Raw genomic sequence first — 16,387 nt, 5'->3', positions numbered from 1 at the left:
AAGGGGCACCTGATCACTCCCTGAGACTTCAGAAGTCTCACAGGTAGGAATTCTGTGGGAGGGAATGTTATAACCTCTGGTGTGTATGTGAGTGTGAACGTGTGACTCGCTCTAGCTTGCCTGCTGAGTTTGATTCTGTGGCTCCACAGGGGGGCACCCTTAAGGTCCCTGAAAGCCCACGGAGTTTGAGTGGGACTGTCTGAGATTCCGTGGTGAATGGCACAAAGTCTATGGCAGCATCGGAAGAGTTTCCGATCTTTAGGTCACAAAGCTGAGACCGCTACGTCTAAGCGTCACTTAAGTTCCTTCGGGACATGGCCAGACGGGCATCTGACTGGTCTCCTCATCAGAGGGGGCACCCCTATCCCTCTGTATGTCTTTGCAACTCTGACTCACGGGAACATTACGGGGTCGGGACAGAGTAAAGAAGGGGTTTTGGGGAGACTATGAGAGTGACATTCATAGACTCAGATATGACCAGACAGCTTTAAGGAACTAAGGTTGGCTTTATAAAACATGGAGCCATAAAGCCCCTTGGAAATGGTGGCCTGATACCTCGCTTACAGAGTTCCCAGCAGTCTCACCAGGTGACTAAAGAAGGTCACTTCCTGGCAGGTGCAGGAACCTCAGGATATTTTGGGGACCTCATAAAGAGGAATTCACCCAATTCTACAGGTATTGCAGGCCTGTTTGATGGCAAGCATTTGGCTTGGCTTCTGGCCTGAAAAAGGCTACTAAAAGTTCAACTGGAAGATTCCTTATAAAAGTTTCCAGCAAAGCAAACTTTAAAAGATCTTCATGATCAGTCACTATTCTTGAGGAGCTTATGTAAATTATTAGGCCAGGTTTGTTAAGACTGGTTCTACAAACGCATTGGTCTCAATTTGGCTATCTCTGGAAAGAGGGGTTTTTAGAGAGAAAAACTATGTTTCAGCAATGCACCGTTATGGATGTGAAATTCTATTGATTGTCTTTAAATGTTTGTTGTTTGCCTAAACTAGACAACTTGAGGTAAACATCAGAAAAATTGTCATAGTATTTCATGTATAGACAATCTTCTGTGCTTGTTATTCTGTGGGGATAATAATAAGACCCCATAGGCATATGATTATTTAAACAACTGGAAAACAGGATGGATCTCTAAATATGCAAACCATATCTTCCCTAAACCTGATCTGACAGTTACCAGAAACCCGCCCCTTTCGAAGACTTGGAGGTGGACTTTACAGATATACAACCAAATAGAGGATTCAGTTTCAGGTATCACCCCATGGGTCCATCACTCCAGAGTTAAGAAGGCCAACTCAGAGGAACCCACAACCTAGCAAAGTGATCCAGATCCAATCAACCCGCTTAAACTGACCCTCAAAAGGACACTGGCCCCTGAGATCTCCAACCCTGCTCCAGCCACACCCCGGAAGCTGGCTGGTCTGCGCACGACAGAAGCTTGAGGAATCAACTTGTGGACCAGGCCCAGGGGTTCGGATGCAACTCTGCCAGCCCTTGCCCCTTACTGGCGTCATCGCCCTGATCTTGCTTCTTGCTGTTGGGCTAATGGAGATTGCACCAACGAACTGGACGTGGAGCGGATGGCAGACTCCCTGGGAACCCTACATAGCCAAATAAACTCCCTGGCAGCAGTGTCCCTCCAAAATAGGCGAACCTCGTCCTCCTCACTTCAGAAAAAGGAGGGACTTGTATCTTTCTGGGGGAGGAATGTTGCTGTTTCATAAACGAGTCAAAAATAGTTACAACTAAGGTTAAAAGACTCAAGGATAGAATTCAAGGTAGACAACAGAAAAGTATCAATCAATGGAAAGGATGGGATCTCACAGCTTGGGCATCCTGGCTTCCTGCCCTGGCGGGGGGGTCCCTCCTCTCCATAATTTTACTTGTATCCATCGGCCCCTGTATATTGAATGCCATGGTACATTTTATTGAAAACGCTGTTGCTCGACAAACTACTGCACTCAGCCTTCAAGAATACCAACGTGTAAAACTGAAAGGTGATACCTACTAAAAGTTTTTTTAAAAGACATCAAAGGGGAGAATGTTGGAGAAATGAATAAAATACTGTGCCAAAGATGGCCAATGGGACTAAAACAAGCTCTGGTCTCCAGCTTAGAGACCCCCTCTTCTGGGTTCTTCTTGCCCTGTTTGCCACGCACACGAAAACTCCCACAGATATGGAGGCTGACAACTATAAATTACCCTCCCCACTTGCATCTGGCGCTCAGATCTTTGGAGAAATGGTCTCCTCTGAGCCCGCTGGGGTTAAATAAACCTCTGATCCACCAAGATCTCTGAGTGCCGCTTGGTTTTTCTGCCAGCATTCTGGCCTGGTTCCGTAACACTGTGAGAGTTCCACAGGACGAGCAAACATTTCTAATAAATTTTAACGTGATAAACGAGTGATGTCTTGCAATATGAGTAATATGCGAGGCTGAATGTCACATGATCACAACCGAGCTGATGGTTCTTGAAATTCACTTAAAGTGCTTTCAATTACAAGCATGATTCCAAAACAAATTATGCTCACAAAGCAAGGTTTTACTGTATCTGTTTGTGGTAATTAAAAAAAGAGGGAGGGGCACCTGGGTGGCTTAAGTGAGCGTGTGACTCTTGAATTCCGTTCAGGTCATGATCTGAGTTGTGGGATTGAGCCCCACGTTAAGCTCCATGCTGGACCTGGAAACTCTTGTGATCTCAGCACAACTCAGGCTGTGATCTCACATTTTATGGGATTGAGCCCTGCTTTGGGCTATGTGCTGAGTGTGGAGCTTGCTTGGGAGTCTCTCTTCCTCTCTCTCTGCCTCTCCCCCACTTACGTTTCTCTCTGTCTCTCTCAAAACAAATAAACTTAAAAAACGTTAAAAATAAAAATAAAAGAACTATAAATAAATACATAAAGAAATAATTAAAAAGAGGGAAATGAGGTTTGCCAATAGAAAGCTGATTTAAGGAGGATGGCATATTAGCAAAAAGACAGGAAACTTAAAAAGTAGAAGAAATTACAGGCCCCTGAGGTCCATTTGGATGGTGCCCTGTGTAAAAAAGGCAGTTGAGATTTGAGTGAAATCTAATGGCCTGAACTTCAGGGTGAAGTTATCAGCAAAAGAGTTTAAGACTAGATCAACATTTAGAGAAAATTAAGATATATCTACTAGGGGGAGCACCTGGGTGGCTCAGTCGGCTCAGGTCATGATGTCACAGTTCGTGGGGTCGAGCCCCATGTCAGGCTCTGTGCTAATAGCTCAGAGGTTTGGATTCTGTGTCTCCCTCTCTCTCTGCCCCTCCCCGCTCACACTCTCACACACTCTCTCTCTCAAAAGTAAAAAAAAAAAAAAAAAAAAAGATATTGGGGTGCCTCGGTGGCTCAGTCAGTTGAGCGTCAGACTTCGGCTCGGGTCATGATCTCACAGTCCATGAGTTCAAGCCCCGCGTCGGGCTCTGTGCTGACAGCTCAGAGCCTGGAGCCTGCTTCAGGTTCTGTGTCTCCCTCTCTCTCTGCCCCTCCCCCGCTCATGCTCTGTCTCTCTCTCTCTCTCTCTCTGTCAAGAATAAATAAACATTAAAAATTTTTTTTAAATAAATAAATAAACAAAATAAAAATAAAAATAAAAGATATATCTACTTGGCTACAGAAGTGGCCAATTATCTTTATTTATCTTCAATTAACAATATTTTATTTAACAATAAAAATAATTCAGAACTTAAACTCTTATTAGTTATCAAAATTATTGTACATTAAAACAGCTTGCAGATTGGGATCAAGAATCAAAGATGCGAAAACAAACCACTATCGCCCATGTCAATAGAAGAAAAATAAAACTCAAGGTTCACATGGTCTTGGAAGAAACACAATCCCCTTGAAGCTCTGTAGAGTGGAGACCTTTGAGCATACACAGCAAGGTACAAGAAAGAAAAATTAATCCTGTGAGCACCTTTTATTCCTGATGTATCAGATATTAGGTTTCATTAGTGTGCTCATGGCATTGCTTTGTTTTTGTGAGGCACAAAACAATCATAAAGCTTCTTGTGTGGTTCCCTGTAACCTCCATTTCCTGAACACTGTTCTCCTTGAGGTTTTAATCTTCTAAATCACATACTTTCTATGAGAGAACTTGTCAGAGATCTAAACTTGGTATGGGCCTCCTACAGTGGCTTAAATTTTTTAAGTTGGAAGAGGGTTTGTACCAACACAGTTAATTCACACATCAGGCCTTCCCACAGCCTGGAGTCTGAGCTTCTATCCCAGGGAGTGGACACCCCCCAGCACACTTCCAAGTTGTCACTGACCCAAAACGCCTACTGATCTGTCTGGGCCTGTAAGTAATTTTCTTTTATCTTTAAAATTGTACCCTGGCACAGCTAATATAAAGGTGCAACATATTAAAAAAAAAGAAAAGAAAAGAAAAGAAAAATTAAGAACACAAAGCAATTCCAGCGGAGAATATATAACATAAGGCAGGGTTTGAAAACTCGTTATGTTATCTTCTAAGTTCAACGGTAGTTCCCCAGGAAACACATACACTATTTAATCATCTTATCTTAATCTTTGTATTATACAAGTGGTATAATAAGATATAACTTATCTTTGATTCTTCCACTTCCACCTTTCCAATGTGGGCAGCACTATAAAAACTGCACAAGCTTTTTAATTGTCTTAGGGTGCCTGTTAACATTATATGCAGATTTATCTGCATTTATTTTCATTGTTTATGGTCCTCCCTAACTTCCTTTTACGTTCATTTAATATTCCATTTCATCATTTCATAAAAGTGTTTTGCAATTCGAATCAGTTCTTTTAATTGATTGGTTTAGGAGAGGAACTTTTTTTAGTGTTCAGATTGTCCTTTGATTTTTCTGAATATATTCCCTCATCACATCATTCAAGTGTTTTGGAATTAACGATCAATTCAAAGAGATAAGGTCATCCTAGCAATGTATCTTTCCCATTACAATTTTACGTATTTAACTGACTTAACAATTTACTAGTTCAATTTTCTGATCAGCCTGGAAATCTTTGCTGATTAAATTGCTTATTTTCTGACTAAATTACACACAAGCGTCAGACTATCTGGCTGTTAACTGAAGGACTGAGGTGTGTTTACTCTGCCGATTACCGAGATGTTGTAACAATCAGCATACCTATGCACCACTGTCTGTAGCTACGAAATTATTTCACAATAGAAATTAAAAAGATTTTTGTTGTTGAAATTTTTCTTTTTTCTTTATATATGTATATATATACATATATATTTTTTTTCTTTTAAGTTAATTTATTTATTTTAAGAGAGAGAGAGAGAGCAGGGGAGGGGCAGGGAGAGAGGGAGAGAGGGAGAATCCCAAGCAGGCTCCTCACTGACAGCGTGGAGCAGCCTGACACGGGGCTCAAATTAATGACCAGTGAGATCAAGACCTGAGCCCAAATCAAGAGTCAGATGCTTAGCCAACTGAGCCACCCAGGTGCCCCAGAAAGTTTCCTTTTTTCTAATTTGAAAACTTTATCAGGTGAAGGGATTAAGAACATGCCACCCCAGGGGCACCTGGGAGGCTCAGTTGATTAAGAGTCAGACTTCTGCTCGGCTTGGCTTATGATCTCAGGCCGTGATCTCAGGTTTGCGGGTTTGAGCCCTACATTGGGCTCTGCATTGACAGTGCAGAGCCTACCTGGGATCTCTCTCTCTACTGAAGGAACTTAAGAAACAGAAGATGAATGAAGGGCTATTGGGTCTCCCTCTTTCTACCTAAAAGCAGGTCATAAAATTTCCAAAGGGAAAAGCACCCTCCCTCAACCAGGAAGAGAACAGTCTTATCACCAGGGACTGGAAGTCCTTTCATACACGCATATTAAAATAACCCTTATCTTCCACTAGTTTCCCTATCGTATAATTCCTAATCACTGTCCCACAATTCACTGGGACACACAATTCACCCTAACCCATGCCCCTTTGTCTTATCAGATCCTCACAATTTATCATTCTTTGTGTAATAAGTTTTATGAGCTTTTGAGCCTGATGGCTTCTTCAGGTCTTCATTTTCTTTTTTTTTTTTTTTAATGTTTTATTTATTTTTGAGAGAAAGAGAAACACACAGAGTGAGCAGGAGTGAGAGAAAGGGAGAACCTGAAGCAGGCTCCAGGCTCTGAGCTATCAGCACAGAGCCCGACGCGGGGCTCGAACTAACAAACTGTGAGATCATGACTGAGCCGCCCAGGTGCCCCAGGTCTCCATTTTCTATCTGAAGACTTTCATGCATTTGTAAAAAAATATATTAAATAAATTTGTAGGTTATTCTCCCGTTAATCTGCTTTATGTTGGTTTAATTCTTAGACCAGCCACAGAATCTAGGAGGGAAAAGAAAATGTTTCTCCCTGACCCAGCAAAGTGCACACACACACACACACACACACACACTTCTTACACAGTTTTGCACAGAATTGAAAGAAATCTTGAGAAGATCAAATCAAACCTGTAATCTGTCTTATTGGTTCTTCACAATTATAATTCTGTGGACCACACTATTGACTCATAAGACCTTAAATGAACAGTTAACCTGGCTTAGAGATATGGCAAAGGGCCAGTCACCTGAGTTGTGTTTCTTCTTACAAAGACTTCCTTTGAAAAACACAGATGTAACAATTTAAATCTTCAAATGAATGATTGCATGTGTGTACAACTCACATCAATAATTTAACTTCCTTCATGCCAAACACTTACATTCTTCCCTATAGTTAGTAATTCCTAGCTTGGTTACTCTGGTAATGATGAGAGATGGGGCTGGAAGAGGGAAGGGGATAAGGTATGTGAATCTCCAGATTAAAGGTGGCAAAATTTCTCCATGGAGGGTCAGTTTCTATGATGTAGAAATTCAAGTTTATGTCTTCAAGAAAATATTCCACTAATAGCCCAGAAGCACTCTGCCATTCTTGATTCTTGGTCCACTGCCATTCCCCATGACTTCAGTTCAAATATTTATATAGTAAGGAAATACACACTACATTACTAAGTATCCTTTCCATGGCCTTGGTACTAATTTGTCTTAAGCATAGGGTGGGTTGAACATAAGAAGACTTACCCGGCAACAGCTTTCAAGGTGCTTTAGGTCCAAAGAAAAAGGATGCAGTTTTGCTCTCCCTTAAATAACTATTCTTCTATCTTGGTCAGTGGAAGACAGGGTGAGAGGTCAGAATGCTCTCAGCCAGGCTCAGAGTAAGTATTTCTGCCCTGGTCTTGGGAGGGGTTTGCAATCCTAATTAGCATCAAAATGGCTCCCCATCTAACCCTAATCCACTGCATATTTCTAGCTTTTGTGATTTTTATAGCCTGTTAATTCCCTCTGTTTTCCTTGGTATATAGATGTTATGTTCCTGAACTTCCAAACTTGACATTATAATTGTATTGAATCCTCTAGGGTTATAATTTCACATTTGAGATTTAAACTGACCTCAAGATTTACACCTTTGAGTTGATGAAATTCAGGGCTTTGAGCCCAATAGTTTTCACTGTAAAGAGAACAAATCTCAGAGAAAACAGTGCTGGCATTGTGGGTTCTGTCCCTTCAATTGTGGCTCCCACAAATCCAGGGTTGGCTTTTTCCTTCTTGGAGTCTACATACTTCCTTAGAACTACTGAGATGTGAAGGTGTCAGGAACGGGAGAGTGTAATTCTAACATTTTACTTCTCTGTAGATATTGCGGTCTCAAGGAGAGCATGAATGGTGGGGTGGGGGCGGGTGTGTGTGTGCTCACTTCTAGTCCCAGATAAAACTGAAACTCTCAGGTCAAGAGGAAATTTAAAACCCTAATAGGATAAGCATCATCATTCGCACCGACATCAACAATATTATTACAACTGGTAATTTTATAGCATGTTTACTGTGTCTCAGACATCGCACTATGGAGGAATTATCTCATTTAAGGCTCTGAACAACCTCGTGAAGAAGGGGCTGTTACATTTCCATTTAAAAAGGAGAAAACAACAGTTTACTGGGGTAAATTGCGTAATTTACTAGAGATACTAATGAGTGGTACTACTACGCTATAATCTAAATACAGACCAGCTGATTCCATAGTTTCTGCTCTTTAGCACTCACCATCGAAAACTGGGCCTGCTGAGCAATTGACTTTTAGAAATAAAAGTGATCGCAGATATTGAGTATCTCCTTGAACTTGATGGATTATCATGGCCACATTATATATTTTATTTATAAAGGTTTTTCAAAAGTTATTTATCTGTTATCTAGTCCTCTGACCTGACTGCTATTGATAATGAATCAAGACAACTCATCAACTCTTTACCTGTGGAAAATATATAAAAGCTTTATATAAAGCTATACATAAAAGCTTTTATATATTTTCCACAGGTGCTTTACCCTGTGGAAAATATATAAAAATTACACATAAATCAAGAATTAAGGAAAGTATCTACCAGTGATCATTTTTACAGCAAAATTATTTAACAAAGTGTTTGGGGGGGGTTGTTTTGTTTTTAATTTTTTTTTCACATTTATTTATTTTTGAGAGACAGAGCGTGAGCAGGGGAGGGGCAGGTAGGGGGCTGGGGGTGGACACAGAATCTGAAGCAGGCTCCAAGCTCTGAGCTGCGGGACTTGAACTCATGGATCTTAAGATCATGACCTGAGCTGAAGTGGAATGCTTAACTGACTGAGCCACCCAGGTGCCCCCAAAGTGTTTGTTGTTTTATGGAAAAGGAGAAAACATTCCTTTTTGACAGTTACCTATTGTTATTTCAGTTTTATAAATTTATAAAAGTAAACCTAATCACTTTAGTTATTGTGCCAGAAAATCTTCTGCATTTAAAACTTATTTTTGCCCTAGAATACATTCTAAAAATTGACATTTCTAGTTATCTTTGGTTTTCTCAGATATCCCCATTAATATCTTTCATGCATTTGCTCATCAAGTTGCACAGATTTCCAAATAGGATTAGCAGTCGACAATTTTGCTGTTAGCAACCTTGGAGGATGTTTTGCTTATTTTCTGCTTTAGAAAATGTTTTATTGTTTTAGTATCATTTGGTATGAGTATCAATCTGGAATTGAAACATATACATTTCTTATTTTTTAAAAAGTGATACATAAACCATTAATGATAGTAATAAATGCTTAAAGGAATTTGTTTTTACTGTATTTATCCCAGTTACTGAAATACTTTTAAAAAGCAGTCACTTAGTCTTCCTAAAACATTTATGTCTATACATATATTACATAGTATATGCACTTATATGTCAGGAAGATTTTATAGAATCTAGGAAAGAAAGCCCACACATTGCTTTTTTATGAATATAGAAATATATAACTTCTTTCAAGAACTGAAGTACAAATTCCAGGGTAAGGTTTGTCGTTGTTGAGAAAATACATTTTCACTTCTAATAAACTGTTGCTCTCACAATAACAGAGAAAATAGAATTGTTCTGAAATTTTTTCTACTTTAAATAGTGTCCTCTTTCAATATGTAGTAGTATTTTTTTTAACTTTGAGTACATTACCTTCTAAAATGCTTGTTATTTATTTTCAGCATTCCATCAATCTGCATTTACTTTTTATCTTTTTAATTTTTTTTAACATTTATTTATTTTTGAGAGAGAGACAGAGACAGAGTGTGAGCAAGGGAGGAGCAGAGAGAGAGGGAGACAGAATCCTAAGCAGGCTCCAGGCTCTGAGGGGTCAGCACAGAGCATGATGCTGGGCTGGAGCTCACAAGCCATGAGATCATGACCTGAGCCAAAGTTGGACGCTTAACCAACTGAGCCACTTTGGCGCACCGTAATCTGTATTTACTTTTTTTTTCAACGTTTATTTTTATTTTTGAGACAGAGACAGAGCATGAACGGGGGAGGGGCAGAGAGAGAGAGGGAGACACAGAATCGGAAGCAGGCTCCAGGCTCCGAGCCATCAGCCCAGAGCCCGACGCTGGGCTTGAACTCACGGACCGTGAGATCGTGACCTGAGCTGAAGACCTGAGCTGAAGCTTAACCGACTGAGCCACCCGGGCGCCCCTGTATTTACTTTTTAAAAAATAACATGAATTGGTTTTTATACTAAGTGACACAGGATTTGCTTAAAAAAAATTTTTTTTTTTCTCGTTTCGGGAAGCAACAGGTATTCAGATTATTGAATCTGTCAAGCAGTTTTTGTTTTTTGTTTTTTTCTTACTTTTGAAGCAGGAAGGAAGGGAAGCTTAGGAGACAAATTAACCAAAGTAAAGCCATTTTGGCTTTAGGCTGACCCTTATTCTAAAAGTCAGCAACTTATACAAAGAGTCACAAGATCTGACTCATGGAAGACCACAAGACCCCGCTCCCTCCAGCAGTAGAAGTCATAAATGCTGGGTATTCTTAATATTTCTCCCTGTGGGTAATTCCACAACCCTAACACACCCTAACACAATGGAAAAACCAACCACCTAATGTAAATTTTAACCCAAAGTTAAAAAGTATGCCCCTCCCTATATGGTTAGCTACATTTTTTAAAAAAGATTTTATTTTTAAGTACTTTATATACCCAACATGGGATTTGAACCTACAATGCTAAGATCAAGAGTCAAATGCTCTACCAACTGCACCAGGCAGGCACCCCTGTGGTTTAGCTAATTTAAAAAAACCTCAACAAACAAACAAACAAACAAACAAACAAACAAACTTCTAAAACCCTTAGTTAGAAGCAAAGGGAGACTCCTCTTCCTTACCTGGGAGGAAAGACTGCTACTTTGTCTATAAAGTAGCTCCTTTCTTACTTTTATATTTAATAAATCTTTGTCCCTTTCTCTAAATGGCTTGCTCTTGAATTCTTTCTTGCCCGAAGACAAATATTCTCTTGGGGAGGGACCTGAGGCCCTCCCTCTCAGAGCCTCTGCCAATCTGTCATCACTTTGAAGTGATGGCCTTCTCACTCTACTCTAATTTTTCTTTCTTTCCTTCCTTCCTCCCTCCCTTCCTCCCACCTTTTCTATTTTTCTTCTTTTCTGTTTCCTTCCTTCCTTCTCTGTCTCCTTACTTTCTTCCTTTTTCTCTTTTTTGAGAGAAAGAGTCTTTTCTAATTTTTTTTTTTTTAAGTAGGCTTCATGCCCAGTGTGGAGCTCAACATAGGACTTGAACTCAACTCATGACCCTGAGATCAAGACCTAAGCTGAGGTCAAGAGCTGGATGCTCAACGGACTGAGCCACCAGGCACCCCAGAAGACGGTATATTAAAAGGAGGCAGTCACAGAGTCCTGACTCACTTAAGGGCTGTTAATAAATTTTGGTAAAACACTGGGGCCATTTAGAAGCAACATGTAGCTGTATTTGTCTTTGAGACAAAGAACAGTGCATATTCTTTTGACTTCAATACCAAGCTAATGGCTAGATAACCGAAATTTTTGAAAATCCCAGCCTTTGTTGGGAGACCACAGATCAATGTGTAGGATCTCAGGAAAACTGAGCTTCAATAATCTTCACTCTAAACACACATGGCGACAGGGAGTAAGAATGCTCTTTATTGTGCAAAAAGCAGAAGTCTATCATTTTGCTTTCTTGATAGCCTAGCATAGTTAGAGGTCAAAACAGGAAGTGCCATTGTTAACAGGCAGAAACATGAAAGTTCTGTTCTTAAAAACACCTTCAACCTTCTTCCCCATGAGGACATTTTGAATGCAGGAACTCTGGGTGGGACCATATGGCTTCCTGTATTCTCTTTAATCAAAGTGGTAAAGTTTGTTTTTGTTTTAAAATGCAGTTAAAGGAAAGACATTTGTCGTGTCAGAAGAGAACAACATTCAGTTCCTTTTAGATTTTTATGAGCATCTGTGATCATTTGTCATATGTGGCTAAAAAATGACCAGTACTGATGAAATGCCATTTTATTTTTAGGGAAAACCCTCAGCACACTTTCCCAAAATAAGTTTTAAAAAAAAATCTCTGCTTCTTTCCAGGGACGTTTTGTTCATGGCTAAATGTGGGTACATACACTTTTATGATAAAGACCATCTTTTTGCCAAAATATACTGAGGTAAAAGGCTTAAATGCTATGGTCTGTGGAACTGATGATGTAGAACTCCATTTTCTAGGTTTCTTGTGCACAAATACTAATAATTCATTCTTGAGACATTTGGTTGGCTTGAAATAATATTTTAAACAAAGAGAAAAATGTCATGAACCTGAAAAATGAAGGGAAGGCCAGGAAACAAATAATACGGTAGATAGATATCTCGATCTCTGAACTTTCATTTCCAACCCTTCAAGTTTTCTCCCAGCCTATGTGATGGCAAATAAATATTCTAGAACAAAACTAATCATTCAAAATAAGGATAGGCATAATTTACTTTAGGTAGAATGAATCCAAGCAACTTTTTCTCTTTTCCTAGTGAAATAAGACTATTTCAAACAAGGATATACTGATATATTGAGGGAACATTTTCAGCCCAAATGCTTAATTAGAAGTTTGCCTTTATTTATAACCTGTCATCATACTAAAAATGCAACTTAATACAGTAACAGAATAACAGACAAAATCCTCAGGGGTGCCTGGGTGGCTCAGTTGGTTGAAAGTCTGACTTTAGCTCAGGTCATGATCTTGTCGTTTGTGGGTTCAGGCCCCACGTTGGGCTTTGTGCTGACCGCTCGGAGCCTGGATCCTGCTTGGGATTCTGTATCTCCCCCCCTCTCTCTCTCTGCCCCTTCTCCCACTCAGGCACTTCTCTCTCAAAAATAAAATAAATATAAAAAAAATGTTAAAACCCACAAAATCCTCAGATAATAGACTAGGGAATTAAGATAAAAAACCCTTTTCCATATCCAGATCCAGTCAAGGACTTGACAAAGGACCCCATTTTATGTATTTTTCATTGTGATTTTACATATATTTGAGTTTAGAGTTCCTTACATGTTTATTTCTGCATACAATCTGTGGAAAAATAAGTTTTGTTTTTTTAAGTAGGCTCCACCTCAATGTGGGGCTGGAACTCATGACCTTGAGATCAAGAGTTGCATACTCTACTGACTGAGCCAGTTAGGTGCCCCTGGAAAATAGGTTTTCTGATTTTCCTTTTGGAGAATATGAAATGACTGGCCATAATGGAAAATAAGAAATATTTTGCATAATTATCAAACTAGTCTAAGAATAGATGCTATTGTACCGAATCTCTTAATGCAGTCATCAACTGGATCTTTTTTTTCTACCACCAAAGTGTAAACGAGGTAGTTATAGGACCAAAATGAAACTTTCAAGAGGTCCCTTTATCACACATGTGTTATTGTAACTAAATGTGCTTGAAATTCTATTTCTCATGTGCAAAAACCAAGGGAAGCAACAAGAATTAGCAGAGTAGAGAATGGGAAAGTGATCATCCCAGAGTCTCAATGTTTCAGAGTCTGATGTGATCACAGGGCCATTTAGTTTAGCTTTCTACCTTTTTACTCTCCAAGATCCTGGTGTTTCTGTTTTGTTTCACAAGGGGAATTGTAAACTTAATAGGGTTTATTTATGCAGTTGGAATTTTGAAATAGAGGGTAAATTAAGAGGAAGGAAGATTTGATTGCTGGATGAAAGTTCTATTAGAAAACCGCGGGGTTCTTATAGAAAGAAATTAAAAAGCTTTAAAAAGTTGTACATTTAAAAAGTATTTTATAGGGGCGCCTGGGTGGCTCAGTCGGTTGGGCGTCCGACTTCAGCTCGAGTCGTGATCTCTCAGTCCGTGAGTTTGAGCCCCGCATCAGGCTCTGTGCTGACAGCTCAGAGCCTGGAGCTTGTTTCAGATTCTGTGTGTCTCTCTCTCTCTGACCCTCCCCCGTTCATGCTCTGTCTCTCTCTGTCTCAAAAATAAATAAAAACATAAAAAAAAAATTAAAAAAAAGTATTTTACAATTTACAAACACTTTAGTCTTTTAAAAAAATTTTTAAAAATTTATTAGAGAGAGAGAGAGAGAGAGAGGGAGAGAATCTCAAGCAGGCTTCACACTCAGTGCAGAGCCCAACTCGGGGCTCCATTCCACGACCCTGGGATCATGATCTGTGCCAAAATTAAGGCGTTAGACGCTCAACGAACTGAGTCACCCACGCACCCCTACAAAACACTTTATTATAAAATTATTTCATTTACATATACAGTGAGGGAGCTCCAGGGTCTATTAGCAGAGCTTTGACCATAACCATGCATCCTGTTGCCTGGTCTAAGACTCTTTGCAGTTCTTCTTTTTGTTTCTCTCTCCCAGTATCCCTCTCTCCTCCTCCCCCTAACCCCAGTGATTGATTCCGAAACTTACTTTATGGATTCTTAACAATGTAGAAGACTAAAAATTTTTTGAGGGCAAATTTACTACTTACTAGTAAGTAAGTGTCCTACTTACTTTTGCATCTCTATCATCTAAGCCAACATAGTGTGTTTAGCTAATATTTGTTGAATGAATGAAATAAAACACAAAGACAAATTAAAACAGAACTGTCTTTTCAGATAGTAAATAAATGAAAATAGAAAATTAATATTATAGATTTTAGACAGCTATTCAGAATATCAAGTAATGTTATAGATGCTATGTATCATCTGATCTCTCTGTCATCTATCTTGTTAGCCTCATTCCAAATAGTACATTTTATCATTTGTTATTATTTAGAAGTTTTCAGGTCATTAAGTCATAATTAAAAGTTAGGAAGATTTGTCTTGTTTTATTGACCGCATAGAAGTTAGAATCTATTCTTCAGTAACATAAGGTCTATTGGCATACAACAAACAAAAATGGTCATTGTCAATTATTTCTCAATAAAATGGGAAAAATGGTCATAATTACCTGTCACATCCAGGAAAGTATAAGACTGTGACCATTAACTTTTATTCTATTTACGTTAGTTTTCCTTATTTATTGCTGTTCTATTTCCTTTATGAATTTCACAGGTTCCTGAAAGCATCAACTGATCATTTTTATATTATTCAATCAGCCTGGCTTATCCATAAGTAGATTGCAACTGGGAACTGGCCATGCTTAGAGAAAACACGTTTTCATACACGTATTTTGTTCTGCCTGCATGTCTAGGTAAAGATCCTGGATGTGTTGAGTTTTATTTTATTTCTGCAAAGTCCCTATCAGTAAATATTTGGGTGTGTGACTTGGAGGAAAATTCAGAAAGGAAGAACTAATTTATTATTTATTTCAGACTTAAGAATCATTGAGGTCACGTCCTAGCAAGACACACGGAGAGAAAGGATCTCAAAGAACACCCAAATTTTACAAAACTAAATCCATACGACAAATAAAGAAGAAATATCCAGTATCCAATTTAGATTCTCTAGATCCACACCAAGGAAGAAAATACAGAAACGAATGGGCAAAGCTGTAATTTTGCCAGTTTAGGTACTGCTGTTAGGAAACACTACACGATGCCATCTAGTGACAGGTGACCAACGTCTGATCAATCACATAGAAATGATGGGGTGAGGAGGTGAAACGCCCAGGGTGTTGTCTGTAAGGAGAAAAATCCTTCTGAGAGAATCACATTCAAGAGATTAGTGTTATTTCTCCGGGTCCACAGAGTGTATGAAAATTTATCAGAAAGCGGCAGCGCGGGGATTTTTATTTTGAAATCCTGTATTGCCACCTACCTCCAAATCTGAACCTCCTCCTCCTCCTGCCGCTGTCTTTCACCATCCAGTCCGCAGCTGAGCTCAGAACCGAGGAGTGTCCTCAAGTCATAGCCCCCCGTAGAGTGACAGGTGGTGGAGGTGGAGCACCTTAGAAACCAGTCTCAAAAAAAAAAAAAAAAAAAAAAAAAAACTTCAGAAAAAGGAACCAAGATGATTCCTAAAACAATCTGTACCCAATTAAAAATAACAACAATCATAAATAAACTGCTGGAAAGTTCAAAGAGTAAAACTAAAATAAGGACCAGAGGAAGTCATCTTTGTTTTTCTCGGTCAACGACAGTGCAGACCTGATGCTGTCTTGTTCCTGGTACCAAAGCCTCACTGAAAATGCCAGAGACCTCTCTCTAAATGGCTGTAGCATTGTGCCCTAAGGGAAATAATTTTCTCCAACATTTCTCATCTTTTGTAAACAGATGGCATAGGGATTTTTTTTTTTTTTTTTTAAGAGAAAGACCAACAATCTGTCAACTCTGGAATTCTCATAGTCCAATAGTTTCTTTTTGGTTAATTTTTCACAACTAGATGAACCAGTGCTGCGGCCATAGATACATTTAAGAAAACGAGACACTTCCCTGTATTCACATATATCCGATTAAAGCTCAATAGGACTATCTCAGTCGCCTCAGAAAAACATCAAGTTGAAAACCCTTGTGAAATGAAAAGAAAAGCTTATCAAAATCTCCAGCTTCGAGTGCATCTAGTTGTTTTCTTTTCATTGTTGCCTACATGCTGTGATTGGAGCACAATGTG

The 16,387-nt window shown here is 39.2% G+C and overlaps 1 protein-coding gene across 1 annotated transcript in view; it reads right to left on the bottom strand.

Moving 5' to 3' along the window:
* Positions 1 to 15,716, bottom strand: part of SLC39A10 (solute carrier family 39 member 10) — a 147,007-nt gene extending 131,291 nt beyond the window's left edge. The window contains exon 1 of the mRNA XM_040475717.1: positions 15,596 to 15,716. The gene's annotated coding sequence lies outside the window, so the exon portion shown is untranslated. The remainder of the gene's footprint in view (positions 1 to 15,595) is intronic.
* Between the last annotated feature and the right edge of the window lie 671 nt (positions 15,717 to 16,387).

The sequence above is a fragment of the Herpailurus yagouaroundi genome, unplaced genomic scaffold (genome assembly GCF_014898765.1).
Source record: "Herpailurus yagouaroundi ecotype Mexico unplaced genomic scaffold, PumYag 140, whole genome shotgun sequence".
NCBI classification, from domain to species: domain Eukaryota; kingdom Metazoa; phylum Chordata; class Mammalia; order Carnivora; family Felidae; genus Herpailurus; species Herpailurus yagouaroundi.
This window is presented reverse-complemented; position numbering and strand designations above follow the sequence as displayed.